At 42.3% G+C, this 23963-nt stretch overlaps 1 long non-coding RNA gene across 1 annotated transcript; it reads right to left on the bottom strand.

Annotated features, from left to right (window-relative positions):
- Positions 1 to 2432: 2432 nt before the first annotated feature.
- On the bottom strand, positions 2433 to 18482 carry LOC139079039 (uncharacterized). The gene is made up of 2 exons (XR_011532298.1): positions 18390 to 18482; positions 2433 to 4396 (listed from the first exon to the last, which is right to left on the bottom strand). It is a non-coding gene; the product is annotated as an uncharacterized lncRNA (long non-coding RNA).
- Between the last annotated feature and the right edge of the window lie 5481 nt (positions 18483 to 23963).

The raw sequence follows: 23963 nt of genomic DNA, 5'->3' as shown, positions 1-23963 counted from the left end.
CAGCACCATACAATTAGCACATATTTTTAAATATCCTATTATCTAATTATTTGGAATACATAATTTAACATGATTTTACAATCCTGCCTGCCTCCCCAGGCTTTGTGGGTGTATCAGATACCTCTTAGGCTTTGCCTCATATCCTCTCAGTCCACCTTTTTTTTTTTTCTTTTGTGCTGAGGAAGATTTGCCCTGAACTACCTGGTGACAAGAGTAGAGACTAGGCGTGGACACAACAGTGTCAACTCCCTTTCATCAAGGCTGATATAGCTCCTGCCATGGCTGAATACCTATCCTGCCAGCAGCACAGACTGGCACAGATAAGGCACCATCCTTAAGGGCACTAGCCTCTCAGTTGGTGGCAAGTTGACTATATCAGACCCAACTCCATTACTGCAATGGACATCTACTTTGGATGTGGTTTTCCCTCCCTTGACCTCAGTGCTGTTGCCAACACCACTATCTGAGGACTGAGAGAATGCCTTCTTTACTGATATTGGATCCCACAGAACAATTTCTCAGACTAAGGGACCCATGTGATGGTAGGGAAGGGTGTGACAATGGGCACATAACCATGGGATTGGTTGGTTGTACAATGTCCTTCATCATCCAGAGGTAGCCACCCTAGTAGAATAATGGAATGGCCTATTAAAGTCTCAGTTAAGGTGCTAGCTTGGGTATAACATCCTATGGGATTGGACTGCATCCTCCAGCATGCCGTATCTGCACAGACCCGACAGTGCTCATTCTCTAATAGCTAGAATATATGGATCCGGGAATCAGTGGGTAGAAATAGGACTGGTCCCTTTCACCATCATTCTCAGTGACCCACCTGTGAAATTTTTATTAAGGGCAATTTACCCTGATTACCAAGAGGAACTAAGATTGCTACCCCACAATGGAGGTAGTAGGGCAGAAAGGAGTATGTCTAGGATCCAGGGATCCAGTGGGGCCTCTCTTGATGATAACTCCATGCCCAATTATAACTAAATGGGAACTGCAGCAACCTCAGTGCAAAGGGCCTAAAGCAACTCAGACACCCTGGGGAGGCAGGTCTGAAGCACCCCACCTGGAAAGCAACCTAGACCAGCTGAGGTGTTGGCAAAGGGTGAGGGAAATCTAGAACAAGTGCTGGAAGATGAAGATGATAAATATCAGTTATGGCCTTAGGACCAGTTGTAGGGCTGGGGACTAGAGCTCATTACATTAACCTTCCTATATGAAGTCTTGAAGGCTCTGTAAAGAAAAATAAAGCAGAGTAAGGGGATAGAGAACAGCAGGGTGGGATGGCTATTTAAAAAATAACGGTTAGGGAAGCTTTCTCCAATGACATGACATTTGAGCAGGAACCTAGATGAAGTATAGTAGCAAGCCATATGGGCACATGGGGAAGAACTTTCCAGAAAGAAAGTAGCAAGTCCAGAGGTTCAGAAGCAGGAGCACACTTGGTGTGTTTGAGGGGGCTACGTGGTTGGAGGGGAGTGAGCAAAGGAGAGGGTGGTAAGAGATGTGAGCAGGAAGGTCACTGGAGCCAGACCATGAAGGGCTCTGGAGCAAGGAGTTTGGCTTTCATTCCGTGTGAGAGAGGGAGCCGTCAGCAGATTCTGAGATGACGGGACAGCTCTTACCTTATGTAGAGCTCCCGGTGCTCCAGGAGTCGGCTGTAGGGGTCAGGGGCGAGTGCAGGGACACCCGTTAAGAGAATCCTGCACTTGAGTGTTTACATCTCATTTAAGATGGGTTTCCTGGGTGCGTAGAGCAAAGGCTGGTGGTGTAGGTCTTGGATTAAGAGTGGGGTTACGGTTCTTCAGGGCTGACTTTAAGCTACTCCTGAGCAAAAACCCAACTCTTCTACTGCTTACAAATCTTTTATAATGCATAACACAGTCCAATGGGTCTAGTGGTGAAGGCTCAGAAAATGTCTGTGATTTGCGGGTTAAAACATCTATTTAGTCTCTGCTAAGAATTCATAGAAATAACGTCTCTCCATTGAAAATTAAGTGACATGTGGTTCCCAAGATCAGGCCTGTCACTTTAATGTAGATACCCTGACCACGTGCCAGAAAGTGTGCTCCTTGCTACCTACACATCTTCTCTTTTAATCCTCATAATAACCCTGGAAGATGGAGTTACTCTGTGCAGGCTTACAGACGAGGAGACAGGCTCGAGGGGCGGGATCTCGCCAATGGTCCTCAGTGAGGAAGGGACAGAGCTCTGGATTTCAATCAAGGGCTGATTCCAGGGCCCACGCTCAACAAGGACAACTCTGAATTACTCGCCATGGAGAACGCTGGGGGATGCCTACATTCTCTGGTGGCCTAGTCTTATTTTTATGATCTTTCAGATTCTTCGGATTATGGAAAATAACTGACGTTAACAGGAAGAGCTGATTTTTTAAAGTTTCTTTTGCCTAGAAGAAAATAATTAAGGCAGTGATTCTATTTGTTTATTAAGATCCCCTAAATTAGAATGATCCTTTTGCTCCTGGAAAATCATTCGGGCCAACGACGAGAGCGGACGGGCATCTCGTTCTGAGCTTCTTTTCTGATATCTGCTGCAGTTATCCTGCTGTGGACTTTTTTTCCCCAGAAAGCCATAGTACTGCCTCATTCCTACTTAAAAACAAAAAATCATTAGTGTAGTTGCATCACAGAAGAAGGAAAAGAAGAGATGTGTGATCTGCCCATGAAATAAAGTAGTTGCCCCACACGAGCTCAGCCTTTTTCATGTGCTGGCTGTGAGCCTGTCCTCACGCTGGGGTGGGGAAGCTCGTTACTGCTCACAGTAACCAAGGAACAAGGCTGGGCAAAGGGGAGATGGAGACCAAAGGCCCAGAGTGCTTCCACCAAATTGGATCCTGGAAAGTCTGACACTGGGGCATCTCCTAGAATCGCTCAGCAGCTGCTTGCTTTTTACGGTGAAACTGCAGGATAAAGAAGGTCATTCCAGTGGACTGGAGCATCGCTCAGTATTTGCCAATGGAGAGAAGGTTCACGGGGTTGGTGGCCACGTAGTATAATAGGTGCAAAAGTAGCAGACACTCATTTGTCCAGTCTGTAAATACCCAGTTTGGATGTTCTGTTGAATCTGCAGCTCTCCTAGAAGCATAATGAACTGTCTGCAACTCAGAAAATCTCTCCAGGCTTAGACACTGTGCCTCCCTCTCACTCCTCCTTTCCACTTCCATCTTCTTGGCCGCCCTCACTGTTTGCACTGATGAACTCCTGCCACTGGAGTTGGTGTGCCCTGCCTAAATGGCATTTCAGCATGGATGTCCCCAGGTGCCTAGCATCCTTGCCTAGATTAACGTGTCAGTGGCATATGGCACAAATGGCCTGTCGTTTGCTCTCAGAATCAATTTGAAATATCTGCCAGGCTGCTGACTTCTTTGGCATAATGCCTGTGGTGCCAGAGTTTGAGGAAGGAGAGCAACACTGTCTGAAAATTATCAAGAGTGAATTTTCTTGTGTGAGAGCCAGAATTTGACTTCCTGCCTTTCTCTCTCTCTCTCTCTCTCTCTTTCCCTTGGTATCTGAGCTACAGAAATAAGCACACGTTCTGAGGTTAAGAGCTTAGGACAAAGGATAATTTTGAGAATAGCTTTTGTTGTACTAGTTCCTTTTTGGCCCCACATCTTGCTCTTTTTCCGTAAAGAGAAGTACCCAGTGTGTGCATTTCAAACACTGGTGCACTTGATCCTCTTAAAAGCCCCTGTGTAGGCATTAGCTCCATTTTGCAGACAAGATAACTGAGGCTCAGAGGGATTTTTAAATGTTACCAAAGCATACTACAAAGAAGTGGCAGAGGGGCTGGTCCGGTGGTGTAGTGGTTGGGTTCGCGTGCTCAGCTTCTGCGGCCCAGGTTTTGCAGGTTTGGATCCTGGGTGTGGACCTATACACTGCTTGTCAAACCATGCTGTGGCAGCATCCCACATACGGAAAAAATAGAAGAAGATTGGCAGAGATGTTAGCTCAGTGACAATCTTCCTCACCAAAAACAAAAAATGTGACAGAATAACAATTCAAAGCCAGGTCTGTCTGACCCCCACAGTCCAAATTCTTTTCACTCTACATCCATGCAGAAACCATTGTCTGAATTAATATTGTGCCCACATCCAAGCATCTCTGGGGAGGCGGAGATTTTTTATTACAGTTCAATGGGCGGAGCTCACAGTGGCCAGGGTCTCCATAGGCGTTGTCAGCAAAAGCTCCTGGATTCTTCTTGTACAATCTTCTCATCATGCTCTTCTCTCAGGGTGTTTAATGGTGGGTCATTGTTACTGTTTAGTGGCCTGATGGGTTTCTCACTGCTAAATCCAAGTGACGAAGCAGATCCTGCTGTCCTTGGGATTATCCCCTCTTGACGAGTGACGACCTCAGGATTGGAGACAGCTGACCTGCAGGCAGAGAGAGGGGGATGTCAAAGGTTCCTCCAGCTCAATTTGGATTGATGAACCGGAATAATTCCGGCAGCAGGGCTCCTGGAATTAGCCTCAACCAGCAATCTTTCTCAATGTTTGTGTTCCAGGTGGAGTGTTTGGCAACTTTTCACTTACACCCTTTCTTTTCCACTCTAGGTATTTGAAACCTGCTCTCCATCACCAGGACGATTTGTCACCACAACACCAGACAATTATCATTGGACAGACTGCATTTACCAGCTATCCTTTCCTGCCTTTATGCCCTACTTTGCAAAAATCTTTCACTTAAAGCGCCTCCCAGTGCTTTATTCTATCATCAAAATTCTGTACTTGCTTCAAGGCCCTGCTCAATTCATCTCCTCCAAGAAACCTCCTCCAGATCCATCTACCCCACTGATGGCTTCCTTATTCCAAATTCCTTACAATGATAATAATAACGGCATTTCTTTAAAATTATGTAATTGTTTACTTAAATAAGTAATATCATATGGCCCAACATTTAAATGTACACAGAATGTACAAACACTCAAAGTGAAAAGTAGGTCTTCTTGTTCCAGCTCCCCGGATCCTGAGCTTTCCAGAGGTATCTTAACATATATATGTGCTTTTTAAAAGTCCATCAACAATATATATGAATAATTGTTAGCATATATTAGAAGTCATGTAATACTATGCTAAGCACTTTATATGAATAATTTCATTGAACCCTCCCAACAATTTTATCAGATGGGTACTCATATTATATATGTTTTACAAATGTGGAAATATAGGCTCAGAAAAGTAACTTACCCATGATCACACAGTTATAACGCAGCAGAACTGGATTTTTAACTCATGCTGTCCAACTATAGAGGGCAATCTCTTAACCACCATGCTCTGCCTTAAAATGATTCTCTGGTTGTCAAATATATATATCTGTATAAATGTCATATCTATCTATCTATTTATCTATATCTATATCTACATATATATCTGGTTTCCCAGCTGGATTAAAAGTTACTTAGGAAGAAGAGAAGCCATGCAGTATGGCTGAAAGAACACACTCTTGGGAATCAAATCTTGGCCATGAAACTTACCAGCTATGTGACCATGGGTAAGTTTCCTACACTCTTTGAACCTCTGTTTCCTTACCCATAAAGTGTGAAAATGCTAACTTCAGAGACAGGTGGGGGTATTGTGAGGATTAGAGGAAATAACGTGCATAAAGCTCCTGGCACATAGAGGTATTCAGAAATGGTGGTTACCTTATCAAAGCCATGTCCTTCTTTTTTCCGCCCCCAAACCCCAGTATACAATTGTATAGTCTAGTTGTAAGCCCTTTTAGTTGTTCTATCTGAGCCACCACCACAGCATGGCTCCTGACGGATGGGTGGTGTGGTTCCATGCATGGGAACCGAACCTGGGCAGCCAAAGCAGAGCATGCTGAATTTTAACTGGTAGGTCATCAGGGCTGGCTCAAGGCCACGTCCTTTTATTTATTTATTTATTTAATTTGTGAGGAAGAGTGGCCCTGAGCAAACATCTGTTGCCAATCTTCCTTTTTTTGCTTGAGGAAGATTGTCACTGAGCTAACATCTATACCAATCTTCTTCTATTTTTGTATGCTTCCTCACAGCATGGCTTGATGAGTGGTGTGTAGGTCCGTGCCCAGGATTTGAACCCACAGACCCTGGGCTGCTGAAGTGGAGCGCATGAACTTAACCACTATGCCACCAGGCTGGCCCCCCATGTCCTTTTCTAAGATACATTTGCTGGCTTCAACTGCCCTGTGCAGAGCAGGGATGTTTGGCGTAATACAGATCTAGCCTTTCAGTTGGCTGGAAAATATCCCACAGAGGTCCCTGAAAATAAATGCAAGGCAGCAGACTCTTGCACCTAATGCCCATGGGGATAGCTCAAAGGGAAGAGTTGGTCATTTGTTGGCTGCTCAAAGAAATGTACGGAATAGTGGGGAAGACTGGCCTATGGGTTGTATGCATTATAAACCTTCTCTGAGGTCAACAGCAGAAATGGAGTGTGGAAGAAAAGAAAGACTGAGGAAATACTCTTAGAGACTTTGCCAGGAACATTCTTCCTCCAGATACCCTCATGGTAACTCCTTCACCTCCTTCCAGTCACCTCCTCAGGGGTTTTTCCTGACCTGCAACCTGCTCCCACCCCCACTTTATTTTTAATTTTTTTCATAACACTTTTCACCATCTATGATATGATACAGATATAATTATCCTGCTTATTGCACTTGTTTTCATTGTCTGACTCCTCCAGAATGTAAGCTCCTTGTGGGCAGGGGTCTTGGTTTTTATTCACCGAAGTCTCCTAAGCACTCACAATAGTGCCTGGCACGTGGTAAGTACTCAATAAATGTTCACTGTAGAACAACATTTCTCAGATTAGGAAACTGAAGTTCAGTGACTTAGCCTAGGTAAGTTTGCTAGTTAACAGCACACTCAGGACTAGAACCATTTTTCTGCCTCCCAAACCAGTTGTCTTTCTACTAAATTATCTTTTCAGGGTAAGGGAGTATATGTCTAGGATTAAGGAATGATTTGGCTGTTGAGGAATCCAGACAGAACTGGAAACAAGTGCATGTAGACAAAATAACTGGACCATGAAAAAGACACCAAGGAAAAAACCATAGATGTGGGTGGTTGTGGGTTTTTTTCAAAATTTTGTTTAAGTACCTGAGACTCTGCTGTCAGTTTATCTAGTGAAATAAGATTCATGATCAATGTCTGGAGACGGAAATTTCAGACCTCATTATACACAAACTGAAGATTATTTCTTTGCTGTCACTGCAGCATTTGACACACAGGTGAAAACAAAAGGAAATCTGTCTCACATGCCCCTTTTAGCTTTGACAGATGTGGAAATGCATGAGTTTGGGGTGTTAATTTTTGTTGGATGTTAAATGTGAGCACATCAGAGATGCAGCTAGAAAAGCTGCCACCCAGCTCACGGTTTAGGGCTAAGGCCCCGTGATGCTCTGAATTTCAGTCCAGGGCATCCTTCTCCATCTCTCCTTCCTTCGCTTCTCTCAAAAGCGAAGGAGGTCCTCTGCCTTGTCCCAGGCTAATCTTCCACCTGAGCTTTTGATCACATCTCCTTCTCCCATCACTTATTCCCTCTTTCTTGAATCTTAAATCTGTCTTTTCCCCACAACATGCAGATAATGCTCAAATCCCCTCCATGCCAAAGCAAGATAATGAAAACCTTCCAATAATCTCTTGAATCAGTTAGCTATTGATGTGTAACAAAGCACCCCAAAAACAATGGCTAAATACAATAAGCATTTTTATTGCTCACAAGTTGATGAGTCAACTGTACTGAGCTGGACCAGCTTCCCTGACTTTAGCTGGGCCTGAAATACTGACCACACATCCTCATGAGTATGCAGTCAGCTGGCTTGTTGGCTGGGGCACGTTGGTCAAGGATGATCTCACTCACAAGCCTAGCAATTAGCAGGTCATTAGTTATGGTGAAGTGGCTGACTGGGCCACTGGTCACTTATCCAGCAAGTTATCCCAGCCTGTTCTCATTGTAGCCGGGCAGGATTTCAGGAGCGAGAGAGCAGAGATACACAAGACCTTTTGAACTGGCACAATATCACTTCCACCTCATTTTATTGGTAAAGGCAAGTCACACGGCCAGCCTAGGAACAAGGAAATGGACTCTACTTCTTGATGGGAGGAGCTGCAAAGTCATATTGTAACCGGTGTGGATTCAGGGGGATGAAGAATTAGGGTCAGTTTTGCAATCAGTCTACTAGATCTCTCTTCATCCTTCAGCTTTTGCCCAGATGTCTTTTTTCCTTCATATCCAAACTTCTAGAGAGAGTAGCTGTCTCTTGCTTTGCCTACTTCCTTAGCAACTAGTCACTCCTCACCCAAGATGACCTCATCTTATTACCACTGTCTCCATTTTGACAAAACTGCTCTCTTTAAAGACAGCAATGCCTCAGACATGAAATACTATGAACCGCTTTCAGCTTCTATCTTACTTAATTAACCTCACCGCACAATTTGACCTGTAGGGTCATTGCCTCCTGCTTAAAACTCTCCTCCTTTCACTCTCTCCTGGCTCCCCTTCTACCCCTCTGACAATGACTTCTCAAATTCCTGGGCTCACTCATGTCCCTCCTTTGGCCAGTCAATGTTAGTGCTCTCTACATTTCTGTTGTCTCAGTTTTCTTTTTCTTTTTTTTTCTTCTCATGCTAAACTCTTTCTGAAATTTAATCCAGTCAAGTGGATACTACCTATATGCATCTTTATTCTAACTCATCTGTTGACTTCCAGGAATAAAGTGTCAACGCCTATTGGATGTCGCCATGGTCTCCTCAAAAAGTGTGTCTAAAACTGAGCTTAATATCTTTCTTCCAAAATGTAACTCTGTCTTCATTTTCTCCGTTAGCAGTTTCGCAATTCTTTCAATTCATCGAGGTAGAAACTGAGAACTGTCCTTAACTCTCTCTGCCCTGGGCTCCCTACAACTCAAGATACTAAGTCCTATCAATTCTAGCTCTGAAATAGCCCCTCAGGCCCCCTCCCATCCTCACTGCTGCTCCCTGTGTTCAGGTTCTCATACTCTATTGCCTGGACTAACGCTTGAGCTTTTCATTGGCTCCCCCGACCCCTTTCTGCAGCCAGAGATCTTTCTGAACTGTGTTACTGAACTTGAACTGTGTTACTCCTTTGCTTCATACATTTCCACTGGCTCATTTCTGCCAAGATAAAATCTAAACTCTGTATTAGTGGTCATCAGTTGCAAAAATATATATATACTCCATCTCATTTAAGAAAAAGAAGATTTATTATAAAGAATCAGGGATGGACTTTGGGTAATTATGATGTGTCAGTATATGTTCATCCTTGGTAAAAAATGTACCACTCTGGTGAGTGATGTTGATAATGGGGGAGGCTATGCATGCGTGGTGTCAGCGGGTATATGGGAAATCTTGGTACCTTCCTCTCAGTTTTGTTGTAAACCTAAATTGCTCAAAAAAGAAAAATCAAGTATTTCTTTAAAAAGGAAAAGGAATCAAAAAGAAAGGAAGGAAGGAAGGGAGGGAGGGAGGAAGGAAAGAAAGAAAGAAGAAGGAAGAGAGAAAAAGAAAACAGGGGAGTTTCATGAAGTATAACCAGGTAGCAGGGCAGTTGTCAGGGACAATTCTCTCACTGCCTTCAGTATCTCACCTCTGCTTCTTTCTGTGACTTTGCCTCATTCTCCTGAAGACACCCCCCCCCCCCAACACACACTCTCATCATGCCTCCCCCCACAACATTCATCACTGTACATGGCCCCCTGCAGGCATTCTTAATCCAAGTCTACCTAACCTTCATATCTCTTAGAAGAAATTATTGAGAAAGGAAATCTGATTGGCTTAGCTCATTGGTCAAGTAAGGTCATGTAGACAAAAAATGACAGCCTAAGGTCCACATCTTTGGCTGGAGTTATACAGAAGAATATTCTCAAAGAAGACAGAATGGACTGGGCAACTCAAAGAAGTCCATTATATTCCGTAATATGGCATATGGTATTTTTCTAATCTCAACTCCAATTCCTCTCCTGATGCAATGCACTGTCTACTCCAACTACACAGAATGACTCCCCATTACCTACTCACATCATGCTCTCTTTCACATATTTCCAATACCTGCAATATCCTTCCCTCCTTAACTTCCCTGAAATCTCCTCTTTATTCTTTAATAGCCGGTTTGAATAGCCTCCTTTATGAAGCTTACCCTTGCCCCTGTTGGTTGCTCTCTTCTCTGGGAATGCTTAGCACTTTGCACATAGCTCTATTAGACTATATATCACACCAAATTGAAATTGTTTGGCTCCTTTGTTAGATTATGGGCTCTTTTTTTAATCGGGAGACACCCTTCCCAGCATCTGGTATAGTGTTGGGCTCATGTTTATAGGTCTAAAAAGTTTGTTGAATGGATGAAGACATGAATGACCAGAGTCTCTAAACCAGTGGTTTTCAAAGCATGCTCCTGGATCAGTAGCATCAGCGGCATCTGAGAACGTGTTAGAAATGCAAATTCTTGGGCCCTACCACAGACCCACTGAATCAAAAACTCTGAAAGTAGGTGTGGTAAGCAGAATATGGGCCCTCCTCAAAGATGTCTATGTCCTAATCCCCGGGACCTGTGAATATCTAGGTTACATGGCAAAGGGGAGCTAAGGTTGCAGGTGGAATCAAGATTGCTAGACAGTCGATTTTAAAATAAAGAGATTATCCTGGATTATCCCAGTGGGCCCAATATAACACAAAGGTCCTTAAAGGGGGAAGAGGAAGACAGAGAAGTCGGAACCAGAGATATAGCACCATAGAAAAGACTTGACCAGCCATTGCTGGCTTCGAAGATGAAAGGGGACAGCAACCAAGGAATGTGGGTGCCTCTAGAAGCTGGAAAAGGCAAGAAAACGGATTCAGCCCTAGATCCTCCAGAAAGGAACTCAGCCCTGCTGAAATCTTGATTTTTTGCCCAGTGAGATCCATTTTGGACTTCTGACTTCCATAACTGCAAGACAATAAATGCGTGTTGTTTTAAGCCACTAAATGTGTGATAATTTGTTACAGCAGCAATAGAGAACATTTACAGTTTCAGTTACAGGGTTCAGCAAACTGTGTTTAACAAGCCCCCAAGGTGATTCCGAAGTTTCCTCCCACTGTACACTCTAGCACCTGGTACCAAGCCTATAATGATCCTCCTTCTTTCTTGTATTTGTTTGTTTGACTGTCTCTGTACTGTTCACCACTGCATCCTATCTCCTAGCCCAGTGCTGGCACTCGGTAGTGGTAGTAACTAATACTCACTGAGAATGCCTATGTGTAAAGTGCTGTTCTAAGTACTTTACATGGCTTAACTCACTTAGTCCTTATAATAACCATGTGAAGTAGGTAACATTACTATTCCATATTTTATAGATAAGGAAACTGATGCACAGAGAAGAAAAGCAACTTGCCCGAGGCCCCCCAGCTGGTAAGCAGCAGAGCCAAGATTTAGAGTCCCTCTCACTCTAGAGTCCATGCTCTAACCCTATGCTGTGTAGTTTATAGGCAGGGTACAACATATAATTGACTGGTGGATGATTTAATAAGTAAATGAATAATAAACAACGTCCTACCTGAGGATTTTAGAAGGATGTTTGGGAAGCAGTAGTGGTGTTCTAAAAGGATGTCATCCCATCACTGATTCAGTGGAGGGGGAGAAGACGCACTCATAACTTGTGTGTTTGTAGGACGAGGACATGGAAAGGCAACTGGAACTGGAGGGAAAGCTGGTCTGGCTAAAGATGGCAGAGGATAAGACTGGAGAGGATGCACCTCCTGTAGGGATGGTGGCTCCCAGGAAGGAGGGAGGTGGGAGTTAAAAGGTAACAGGACACACAAGGCTGCACCTGCCTTTTCACCATGTCATCACCAGCATCTAGCCTAGGCTCAGAGAAACCTCAGAGGAAGCTGGAACCTCAGAGGCCCATCAATATATATTTGTTGAACAAAAGAGAATTTTAAATTTTAGTGCGAAATTGTTCTGGGATCTCCAGGCTTTTGTTTCAAAGTATTCAAGGAAGATCTCTGATTACCTTTACTAGAACTCTCAGCTGTGACGCGTGTGATATGAAGGCAAAGGTTGAGCCAAAATTCAATGAACAGGAGAAGATGGAGACGGGGGAATACAGAGATAACACGTTCTGATAGTGGTCAAGACCTGGTGTCCAAGGAGTCTGGCCATTCCCAGTCAGGGACATGGAGGGCCAGCTGAAGAACGAGATTCTAGTATTTACTTAGTGCCCACCGTATCAGGCACGGAGCTAGGTGCTTTTCCCAGCTCGAGCTCATTGAAGCAAAGTGTCCCAATCCATGGATAGAGCACAGGAAGAGGAGACCAAGGTGGGCAGAAACTCAACTCTGGTTGGCAGACAGGGTCAAGACCATCTCTCCCCAGGGGGCAGGCTCAACCCATCGAGTCGGGGCTCTGACAGGGTCCAGACCCCAGGACCCTGGGGATCTAGACAGATACCAGAAACAGCAACTTAGAATGAGTTCTGTCATTGAAGCCGAGTTATCCTCACTGAGGCACAGAGGGTAGCAGGAGGCAAGGGGCAGAACTATAGGGAATAAATCAGAAGCACAATGCTGAGTGATGAGGCATTGCTTTCGGGGAAGGAAGAGGCAGGGTTGAAGTGGGTGGCAGTGAGGAAAAACTCCTTATTGAAATATTCATTATCTGAGTTCCTACAGTTACAAAGTTAAGTAGATGAGAGGAAATTTCTTGAAGTCAATGAAAGTGATGGTGGGGAACCACTTGAACCCTGTCGAAATTCCTGACCCACGGAATCAGTGAGCGTAGTACTTGATTGTTTTATGCCACTAAGTTTTGGGGTAATTTGTTACACGAACTTAATTCCTGGAACACACCTGTTTTAGTATCATTTTAGTTTCGTTTCATTTTAGTCTGAGTTTCATTTTCAAGATAAGGTCTCAATCCAACGTTTTTATTTTTTTTAAATTACTATAGAATTTGGGAAACTATTTTAAGTGGATTTTCTCTCAGTGACCTCTTCCCAGTTTCGAATGTCCCACAACACTTTGCAGGGAACGCTGCCTCAAGCCCCTGTGGCTGTGTGCACCCCAGCAGGTAGAGAGGTTAGTGGGCCCAGCTGCTGGGAAGTTCGGGAGGCAGGGGGCAGAGGTGGGCCCGGGTTATGTGCAGCAGGCCTAGAGCTCAGTGCTGCATGAGTCCAGAATGGCACTGTGGAAAAAGGATAGTATTTGGTGCTAGGTGGTCCTAGGTTCTAAATCCCACTCAATAGCTCTGTGGTATTGGGCAAGTTAACTTTTCTGAGCCTTAATTTCCTCAGCTGTATTTTGGGGCTCGTAATCTTACCATACTGGGCTGTTAAAAGGCTTACAGGTGATAATCTATGGAAAGTAGCCACCAATATTAGTTTCCAAATGAGAATGTCACTCCTCTCATGAGACCCACTCTCTACTCATGTGAAAGGGTTATTAAAAAAATCTTTAAAAACCAAAATGAGAAGAAGCAATTCTCAAGTTTGTTTCACTCTTTTCTTTCTTCCTTAGATCCTTTATATTCACTGTCTTCTCACTTCCTACCCCTAGAAATGTCACCTTTCTAGAAGCACAGAGCCTGAGTACAATCCAGGGCTCATAGACCCCAATAACTTTGTAGCTCTTTCTAAATTAAATACAGTGCTGGGCAGTTAAGTTCAGAGAGGTTAAATTATCTGGCCTAGTTCACACAGCTAGTCAGTATGAGAACCAAGGCTGAAAGCCGGATCTCTCTGACCTTCACCCTAAAGCTCTTCCCTCAGTAGGCTGTCTCCTCTTCACTGGCAACAAATTCTCAAAGCAGGTCTGGATCAAAGAGTAACCAGGGCTTCCAGGGACAGGAATAGAGCAGCCTTTCCTGCCAACTATAGGACTCTAAGAACTCATATTCTGTCAGGAGCGGCTCGGTGTGGAGCATCATTGGCCCAGAAGGTATAAAGCGTAGCAGTGAAGGAGCAGTGCTTTGTAGACAGACAGCCCAGGTTTGAATCCACTTAAAAGCTGGATGAACTTGAGCAAGTTACTCAACCTTCCTCTTATTCAATTTCCCTGTAAACTGGGAATAAAATGAACATTACCAACTTCACAGGGGTGTGTGGGGATCAGGTGGAGATAAGGTTTATAAAGAGCTCAGTACAAGGCACAGCAAAGAACAAGTCCCCACTATGTGCCAGTCATAATCCATCCTGAAGAGAGTGCCGGCCGCTCTGCCCCCCGCCTGCACTGGGGAACGTGTGCTGGAATATATAGCCTGAACAGAATGCATCTGGAAGAAATACAGGCCAATGTAAGAAGTCAATCAAATGAAAAATTTGCATATGCTTATTCTTTTCACACGACCAGGGAAATCCAGGCAATTGATGTTTGGAAAGGAAATCTGAAGCAAATAGGATGGAGCCAAGCATTCCCTCATGTTAGTGTCACGTGGCCCCCCAGCCTCCAGAGCCACTTCAGTTGTGCTAAGAAGACCTTGCCCAGAGAGCCTCATTAAAACCTTCCCAACAAAAGCTCTACCACCCATGAAAAGCTGTTTCTTCTCCCTTCCTGTGAAATCACCCCGGTTGCCTCTGAGTAGAGATTCTCAAATAAATAGCACTGAAGTATAATTAATAAAGTTCCTTCCTCAGTTTCCTCTTTGTTGTGCACCTTAATGATATCCCCCCATGCTGAGAATCCACTGGATGGAATACCTGCCCCCCACCCCGGGCTGTGTTTGTCTATTCCACCTTCTCCTTCCTCAGAGGCAGCCAGCAGAAACTTTCCACAAAGTAGAATTCGTTTGAAAGCCATTAAGCTTCCCTTCAGCACTCTGACCCCTCTAATGTCCTTTTATGTGGATTGTTTTAGTGTGGGTGCCGCTGTCCAAGAAACCGGAAGAGAAATATTTCTACTTGAAGAGAACTGGAATCAACTGCCTAGAACTCTCAGTCTTAGAAGAACTGCGAGACAGTGATATGGGGACTACTCAGCCAGGCATGACTCAGTGATTCAAGAAGATTGTGCTCTTCTAACTGGTATATAAGTTGTCACAGGCTTTCTGCATTGTGACATCTTGTTTTCTTTAGTTAAATACATTTTTTCATTTGGAACTCTCATCCTCCCATTATTGGTGAGAGAGCGCTCAGAGCCCCCTTCACAACAATATCATCTGGGCCGTATCCCTATTTCCGTACTGATTCTTGGTGCGTTGTCCTGACTCCAAGCTACCCAAGAAGGTCAGAATCTGCACCAAGTCTGTCTCCATGGTCCTTGTGAAAATACGTCTAGCCTGTCCTACTCCCTCTTAGCTATCTGTCTTTGATATGGATCTCTCTTCTAGCAGGCCTTGTGTAAGGTAAAGACTCTTTCTGGAGGCATTCTTTGCATTAAAAAAAAAAGGGGGGGACGTATTATGAGTAAGTATCAATTATAATGAGGCATTTTTAGTGGGGCTTGATAATGTCGGAACCAGGGAACAGTGGCCTCTGAGCTGAGATCCTGGCAGCTGAGTTTTATTAACCCGAGTCAGGGTGCTAAGCTGATTTTCAGACTTGATTGACAAAACCCTTTCAGCATAAACCCTGGAAAACTATTAGGAGGAAAGAATCCCATTGAGGCATTCTGCCTGTAATAGTTTTAATGCAGAAATGCATTTGATCAGCAGCATGCTGAGCTCATATCATTTCCAGAGTGAGTAGCAATGTGGTTCCAGTGTCATTTACCACAACCAATTATGGTACCTCCTGACAACATTTGAAACAGAATTGGATTAAGAAAAATACACTCTCAAGATTGTGGTCTGAGAGGCAAAATACCAGAATTTTCAGTGGATCTCATTTCACCTCTCTTTTATTACAAGAATAAGCTAAAGAAGAGAAGAAGAAAAAGAAAATCATTTTTAGGGGCAAGAGGTTGAAAGAAAGCATAAAAAGCAGGACGCAGCTGAAATTCAATGACCCGTCCTTTTCCTCAGCACTCTTTTCCATTGCTGCAAATCTTCTATAGATGAGAGTCAGATAGCTTTTCTTTTGTTTTTTTTTTTTTTTTTTTTGATGAGGAAGATTCGCCCTGAGCTAACATCCATTGCCAATCCTCCTCTTTTTGCTTGAGGAAGATTGTCACTAAGCTAACACTTGTGCCAATCCTCCTCTATTTTTTATGTGGCCACCGCCACAGCATGGCTTGATGAGCAGTGTGCAGGTCTGCATCAGGGATCCAGGCCCATGAACCCCAGGCTCCCAAAGCAGAGCACATGAACCTAACCACTACACCACCAAGCCAGCCCTTCGGACAGCCTTTCTTTAAGCACCAGATTCGCTTCCCCAAATCAGAGAATGCATTTCACAGCCCTCCTCACCAATTCTTATTCTCTACAAAATGCACTAGTTCTGATGAGTAAAAATCCCTCTGATATAAAACATCAGCCATAAAGCCACTGTTGTGTTCAGAAGGTTCTCCAGTGGCAATATTGGCTGATTCATGGACCAACAGATAGATGTCTTCCAGAAGTCTAGAGATGTCTTCTGGAGGAAAGCAATGGAAAATAAGGATATCATGCAGAGATAAGCACTGTTCATGTTCTGGCATCACCCACACACGTATTTAGAAACAAAAATGCTATTGGGTGATACACACTGTAGTATACCCTGCTTTTTGTCATTCAGCAATATGTTGTGAACATTTTTCCATGTCAGTAAGTACAGATCTACATCACATAGTCAAAGCTGCAGAATATTCTTGTATTATCATTATTATAACTAATCCTCTTCTAATGAACATTTAGGCTCCCCTCCTTTTGTCCCTTTTAAATGATATTGCAACAACATCCCTATACATCAAACTTTAATGTGACTAAGAATCACCTGGGATATTTTAATTATATGAATACAGGGGCCCCACATCTAGAGATTCTGCTTCAATAAGAAAGGCATAAGATCTGGGAATTTGCATTTTACCAACGACTACAAGTGATATCGATGCTGGTAGTTCTCAAACCACACTTTTAAGAAATATACATCTTTGCAAATATGCCTGATGATGTCCTTAGGATAAAGTTCTAGAAGTGAAGTTGTCATTTTGGCAAAGGCTATGCCATGCTGCTTTTCAACAATCTACCTCATTTGTAGTTATCTCGTTGATAAAAATATCAGGTCACGAAGGAAGGTGAATGCTCTAAGGTAGGAAGAACATTTGAGACACGGGTGAACAGGGTAAGTCTGCCCAAGAGCCTCAGAGTCAACCCTTCACGTGTCTGTGGGATGCATTATCCTCCTCAAGCAACCCCTTGGCTCTTCCACTGGAGCCTGGCAATCAGCAGAGTGAGGAGGAAGCGGGCGAAGACATAAGATAAGAGTGGCCCAACATCTCGGCTGGAGAATTTGGTTCCTGAGAGGGGAGGGTGACTGCCACTGCCATTGGCACAAGAGACAGCTGCCAACAAGGGTCACCAAACGAGACAGCTCCATCCCCAAGCTCCACTTATATAAAATTCACATTTGACTAACATTCTGTTCCCAGGTTTTTCAAGAGTTTGAGAGATGAGAGTAAGAAAGAATGAAGGTATTTCTCCATTTCTGGGATATGAGCGTGCTTAAGAGGGTACACACACTCACTCACAGGAAAAAAAGCAGGCACTCATTCCCTTGCTTACAATCTCCAAACTCCAGAAGGAGAAGTGTTCCAATTATAAGCTTCACATAAAGAACAATTTTGCCCAAGGTGACAAAATAGGAAAATTGAACAAGTAAGTATCCAATTTGAATCACGTAAGGAAAAATGTTGTCTTCCATTGTTTAGAGTAAATACTATTGAAGTATGATATACACACAAGAAAGTATTCAAATCATAAGTTTACCATCTCAACACATTTTCAAAAAGTAAACATGCTGGTATAACCAGCGTCCAGACCAAGAAATAGAGGAACTCCAGCCCTACACATCCCCTCGTGCCAGCTTGCAGTCACTATTCTCCCCAAAGATAGCCACCATCCTGATTTTTAACAGTTTTAATTGGTTTGACCTGTTTTTGAGCTTTATATCATTGGAATCGTACATGTTTTCTTTCAGAGTTATTTTTGACTAGATTTTATAGATCATTAGTCTAACTCCTAACGTCATGTACAGACATTTCCCAGTACTGAAGCAGAGATATCCCCCAAAAAGAAATTTATAAGTATATACTTTAAATAAGTCAGGGTCCATTTGTGCTATTAAAATTGAACAGCTTCATCTAAGTTGAGCCCAGCTGAATCTCTGGGACCCTCTTGCCTGTCCATAATTAGTGATAGGGATCCTAAAAGGCTACTTTCAGTGTGCATGAGAGACAACTTGAGAGGCAGTATAACGCAATGGGAAAAAGATTAGCTTTGGAACCATAAAGGACTGGTTTCAAATAGAATCATCCCCACTTACCCTCATACTGTCTTCATGAAGTCACATGCTCTCTCAGGCTTCATTATTTTTACACCTGGAAAATGGGGAAATATCTCATAGACTTGTTGTGAAAATGAAGTAAGATCACAAATGTAAAGTACCTGGCATATAATAGGTGCTCCATAAATGCTCATTCTCTTTCTCCCTTCACCGACCAAACCTTGATTATCCATCAAATTCCAGCCTGTTGTGTACACACAACCTAAATAAATATTTTTCTCTTTTTTTAAATAAACATTTTTCAGTGGCAACTATTTGAACCACTAACTAGCAAGTTTAAAATCATTTGGAAACCATGTTTGTGATCCAAGGAATTTAAAGTTGTTGACACAGAGTCTTTTTCAGAACCAAGAAATGTCACTGTTCATTCTTTGGAAACCCACATGGCTTCATGTGCCTCACATTTCTCACCAAGCTGGTCTAGCTGTTTATTTATTAATGATTTCCATCATGAAACCATTGTTATGTCAGCTTCCTGGGATGGCCTGAGAGCACACAAAAATCATCATTTTCCTGCAGGAGCACAAAGCATCTAATGTGACATTATCATTTTGTTAATAGCCATTATGCCAATCCGTTTCTAATGGCCTTTTTAGACACGTGCACCATCCTGTAACAATCGTGTAAGATTTCTGCATTTTCACCAGTACACATATTAAATCTCTGACAGATTGCTAATGAGCTGATGTTGGAATTACAGAGTAGTCTGTTATCATTTGTCCATTCACAGTTTCCTCACCAGCCCATCTGTGCTCAGAACAGAGCCACCGCAGAGCGCGCAGGCTGGGACAGTTTCTCCATTTACACCTTTTGCCTTCAGAGGCCTCTGGGAAAGCCTGTCCCTAATTAAAGATTTTAACAAACATATTGCCAGCTTTCTAACACTATTATTAAACTGCTCTCTTTTGTTAGAAAAGGTGCTGTTTATCAGCAGTTTGTAGATTTAGATATTTAGTATGTGTTTCTGTAGCCCTGCAAAATATTTGTGTTTTTAGAATAATTCAATTAGTATGTTATGCATGTATGTATCTGCATGCACAATAAATACACATGGCACACACGCTATCAAAATCCAGTATCATTATTCAGACTCACAAGGACAGACAAAGAAACGTGGTGTATTTTTATGGACACATGGACGTCTCTACAGAACAAGGTAGAAGTGAATACTCTAAGGTTGAAACCATTAAAAGAAAATGGTCAGATTGAGATCATGGCTTGGATAATTTGGGGCAAGAGCAGAGAACATTTTACCTGAAATATCTGTACAATTAAGATACATTGAAAAAGACTCTGATCCCCTGCTAGAATATACCTAGTTGGGAGGACAGATGTTCCCTGGCACTGAAGGTTTAACTATTAGAGCAGCGGTTCTCAATCAGTGGGGTGTGGCTGGGGCTGAGTAGGGAAGGGAGCCACAGAGTCAGCTGAGGAGCTTTTGCAATATCCTCTCTCACCGCCACCATCAAGTATGGACACTCCCCCATCACACCCAGTTGAGGATCACTGCTCTAGAGGTCTGAGGAACAACAGAGATGGCAGAGCAGAGAGCTTGCTGCCCCAGGAAAAGGCTCTCAGATCATTAGTCTTAGAAATAGGTTCATTTTCACTCTCTAGAGGTGATCACAGAGAGGGGTGGCCCCTCTGGTAATAGCCATGTAAGGTTTTCCATACTACAGTCACCCCCTGGACCAGTACTGAGGGGCCTGCAGCCTTCACCACCAAGACAGGAATAATAACTCCCAGGGGTCCAGCAGCTTGGAGATCAGAAGATGACTCTGAATGCTACTTTGGATTGTCCTTACCCCCAATGACACCGTGACACTGAGGGACTGTGAGATGCATCTCCCAGTAGGGAAGCTCTGTGGCCACTTATCACTCTGAAATTTTAATGTAGGTTTTGATACTTTGATTTAATTCTTGAATTTAATACAAGCAAGTCTGAGGGAGATGCCACAAATCATAAGGCAAGGTCCTTGTCCTGCAAGAATTTGCATACTAGAGAGCTAATACACATACATAACAACCACACGCTCTACCTAACACCACAGGGCAGCCAATGCTAAGAGCCAGATGACTGGCACAAATGCAGGGGAGTTCAGAGGTCAGAGACATAACTTCTAGAGAGGATGAATTAGGAAGGTGTAGGACCTAGTGTGTGAGAGAGGGGGAGAAGACATCGCGAGCTGGGATAATGGTGGGAAAGAATAGGAATATTTGGGGAACCTTGAATAGGCTGCTTTGGTTAGAGCAAAATTTTGTGATGGGACACTGAGAAAGCAAGGTTTCAAGGGTAAAGGGCCACTCTGTCAAGGCTAAGGATCTGTACTTTATCTTCTTTTTTTTTTAGTTAGTTAATTGGTTTATTTATTTCCCTCCTTTTAAATAAACTTATTTTTAAATAAGTTTCAGGGTCACAGAAAATTTGAGCAGAAAGAACAGAGAGTTCTCATACACTCCCCATGCCCACACATGCACAGCCTCCCCCACTATCAACACCTCCCACTGGAGTGGTACATTTGTTACAGTTGATGAACCTACCACGTTGTCATGTGAATTGATAAACCTGCATTGATACATCATTATGACTCAAAGTCCATAGTTTACATTAGGGTTCACTCTTGGTATTGTACATTCTATGGGTTTTGACAAATGTATAATGACAGGTATCCACCATTATAGCATTGTACAGAGTAGTTTCACTGCCCCCAAAACCCTCTGTGCTTCGCTTGTTCATCCATCCCTTCCCCACTAACCCTGGCAACCACTAATCTTTTTATTGTCTCCACAGTTTTCTGCCTTTTCCAGAATGTCATATCATTGGAATCACACACTACATAGCCTTTTCAGATTGGCTTCTTTCATTTAGTGATATGCATTTAAGGTTCCTCTATGTCTTTTCATTGCTTGATAACTCATTTCTTTTTAACGTTGAATGATATTCCATTGTCTGGACATACCTTTGTTTACTTATCCATTCACCTACTGAAGGACATCTTGGCTGTTTCCAAGTTTCAGCAATTATGAATAAAGCTGCCATAAACATCAATGAATAGGTTTTTGTGTGGACATAAGTTTTCAACTCCTTTGGATAAATACCAACGTGTGTTTGCTGGATTATATGGTAAGGGCATGCTTAGTCTTGTAAGAAACTGCCAAACTACCTTCCAAAGTGACTGTACCATTTTGCCTTCCTATCAGCAGTGAATGAGAGTTCCTGTTGCTCCACATTGTTGCCACTATTGGGTGTTATCAGTGTTCTAAATTTCGGCCATTGTAATAGGCATGTAGTGGTATCACACTGTTGTTTTAATTTGCATTTCCCTAATGACATATGATGTCGAGCATCTTTTCATATACTTAGTTGCCATCTGTATATCTTCTTTGGTGAGGTGTCGGTTAAAGTTTTTGGTCCATTTTTTAATTGACTTGTTTGTTTTCTTGTTGTTGCATTTTATGAGTTCTTTATATATTATGGATAACAATCCTTTATCAAATATGTCTATTACAAATATTTTCTCTCAGTGTGAGGCTTGTCTTCTCACTCCCTTGGCATTGTCTTCCAAAGAGATTGTTTTTTATTTTTTTTATTTATTTATTTTGGTGAGGAAGATTGGCCCTGAGCTAACAACATCTGTTGCCAGTCTTCCCCTATTTTGTATGTGGGATGCCACCAAGTGTGGCTTGACAAGTGGTGCTAGGTCCACACCCAGGATCCGAACCTGCAAACCCTGGGCCACCAAAGAGGAGCACGTGAACTTAACCACTACACCACTGGGCCAGCCCTATGGTAAGTCTTGAAGTTGAGTAGTGTCAGTCCTCTGACTTTGTTCCTCTTGTTTAATATTCTGATGGCTATTCTGGGTCTTTTGCCTCTCCATATAAACATTAGAAGCAGTTTGTCAATATCCACAAAATAACTGGCTAGAATTTTTATTGGAATTGTGTTGAATCTATAGATCAAGTTGAAAAGAACTGACATCTTGACAATATTGAATCTACATATCCATGAACATAGAAGATCTGTCCATTTATTGAGTTCTTTGATATCTTTCTTCACAGTTTTGTAGTTTTCCTTATGTATATCTCATATATATTTTATTAGATTCACACCTAAGTATTTCATTTCATTTTGGGGGGTGTTAATACAAATGACATTGTATTTTTAATTTCAAATTCCATTCATTCATTGCTGGTACATAAGAACATGATTGACTTTTGTGTATTGACCTTGTATCCTGAAAACTTCCTACAATCGCTTATTAGTTCCAGGAGGATTTGGTCAATTCTTTCAGAATTTCTACAAAGATAATCATGACTTCTGCAAACAAAGACAGTTTTACTTCTTACTTCTCAATCTGTATACATTTCATATCCTTTTCTTTTCTCATTGCATTAGCTAGGATTTCCAGCACCAGGTTGAAAAGGAGTGATGAGAGGGGACATCCTTGCCTGGTCCCTGATCTTCACAGGAAAGCTTCAAGTTACTCACCATTAAGCATGATGTCAGCTGTAGGTTTTTTGAAGTTCCCCTTTATTCCTAGTTTTCTGAAAGTTTTTGTCATGAAAGGATGTTGGATTTTGTCACATGCTTTTTCTGCATTTATTCATATGCTCATGTGGTTTTTCTTCTTTAGCCTGTTGATGTGATGGATTACATTAATTGATTTTTGAATGTTGAACCAGCTTTGCATATCTGGGATAAATCCACTTGATCATGGTGTATAATTTTTTTAATATATTGTTGGGTTTGATTTGCTAACATTTCACTGAGGATTTTTGCATTTATGTAGATAAGAGATGTTGGTCTGCAGTTTTTTTATAATGTCTTTTTCTGGTTTTGGTATTAGGGCAATGCTGGCCTCATTGAATGAGTTTGGAAGTATCCCCTCTGTTTCTATCTTCTGGAAGAAATTGTAGAGAACTAGTATAATTTCTTCCTTAAATGTTTGGTAGAATTCACCAATGAACCCATCTGTGCCTGGTGCTGTCTGTTTTGTAAGGTTATTAATTATTGATTCAGTTTCTTTAACAGCTATATAGATTGCCTGTTTCTTCTTGTGTGAGCTTTGGCCAATTATGTCTTTTAAGGAACTGATCCATTTCATCTAGGTTATCAAATTTTTGGACATACAGTTGTTCATAGTATTCCTTTTAATGTCTGTGGGATATGTAGTGATGTCCCCTCTTTCATTTGTGATATTAGTAATTTGTGTCTTCTTTCTTTTTTTCTTAGTCAGTCTGTCTAGAGGCATATCAATTTTATTAATCTTTTCAAAGAACTAGCTTTTGGTTTTGTTGATTTTCTCTACTGATTTCCTGTTTTCAATTTCATTGATTTCTGGTCTAATTTTTACTATTTCTTTTCTTCTGCCTATTTTGGATTTAATTTTTCTTTTTTTTCTGGTATCCTAAGGTGGAAGTTTAGATTATTGATTTTAGGTCTTTCTTCCTTTCTAATATATGCATTCAATGCTACAAATTTCTCTCTTAGCACTGCTTTTGCTGCATCCCACAAATTTTGATAAGTTGTATTTTCATTTTCACTTAGTA

Source organism: Equus przewalskii, chromosome 24 (genome assembly GCF_037783145.1).
Source record: "Equus przewalskii isolate Varuska chromosome 24, EquPr2, whole genome shotgun sequence".
Taxonomy (NCBI): domain Eukaryota; kingdom Metazoa; phylum Chordata; class Mammalia; order Perissodactyla; family Equidae; genus Equus; species Equus przewalskii.
This window is presented reverse-complemented; position numbering and strand designations above follow the sequence as displayed.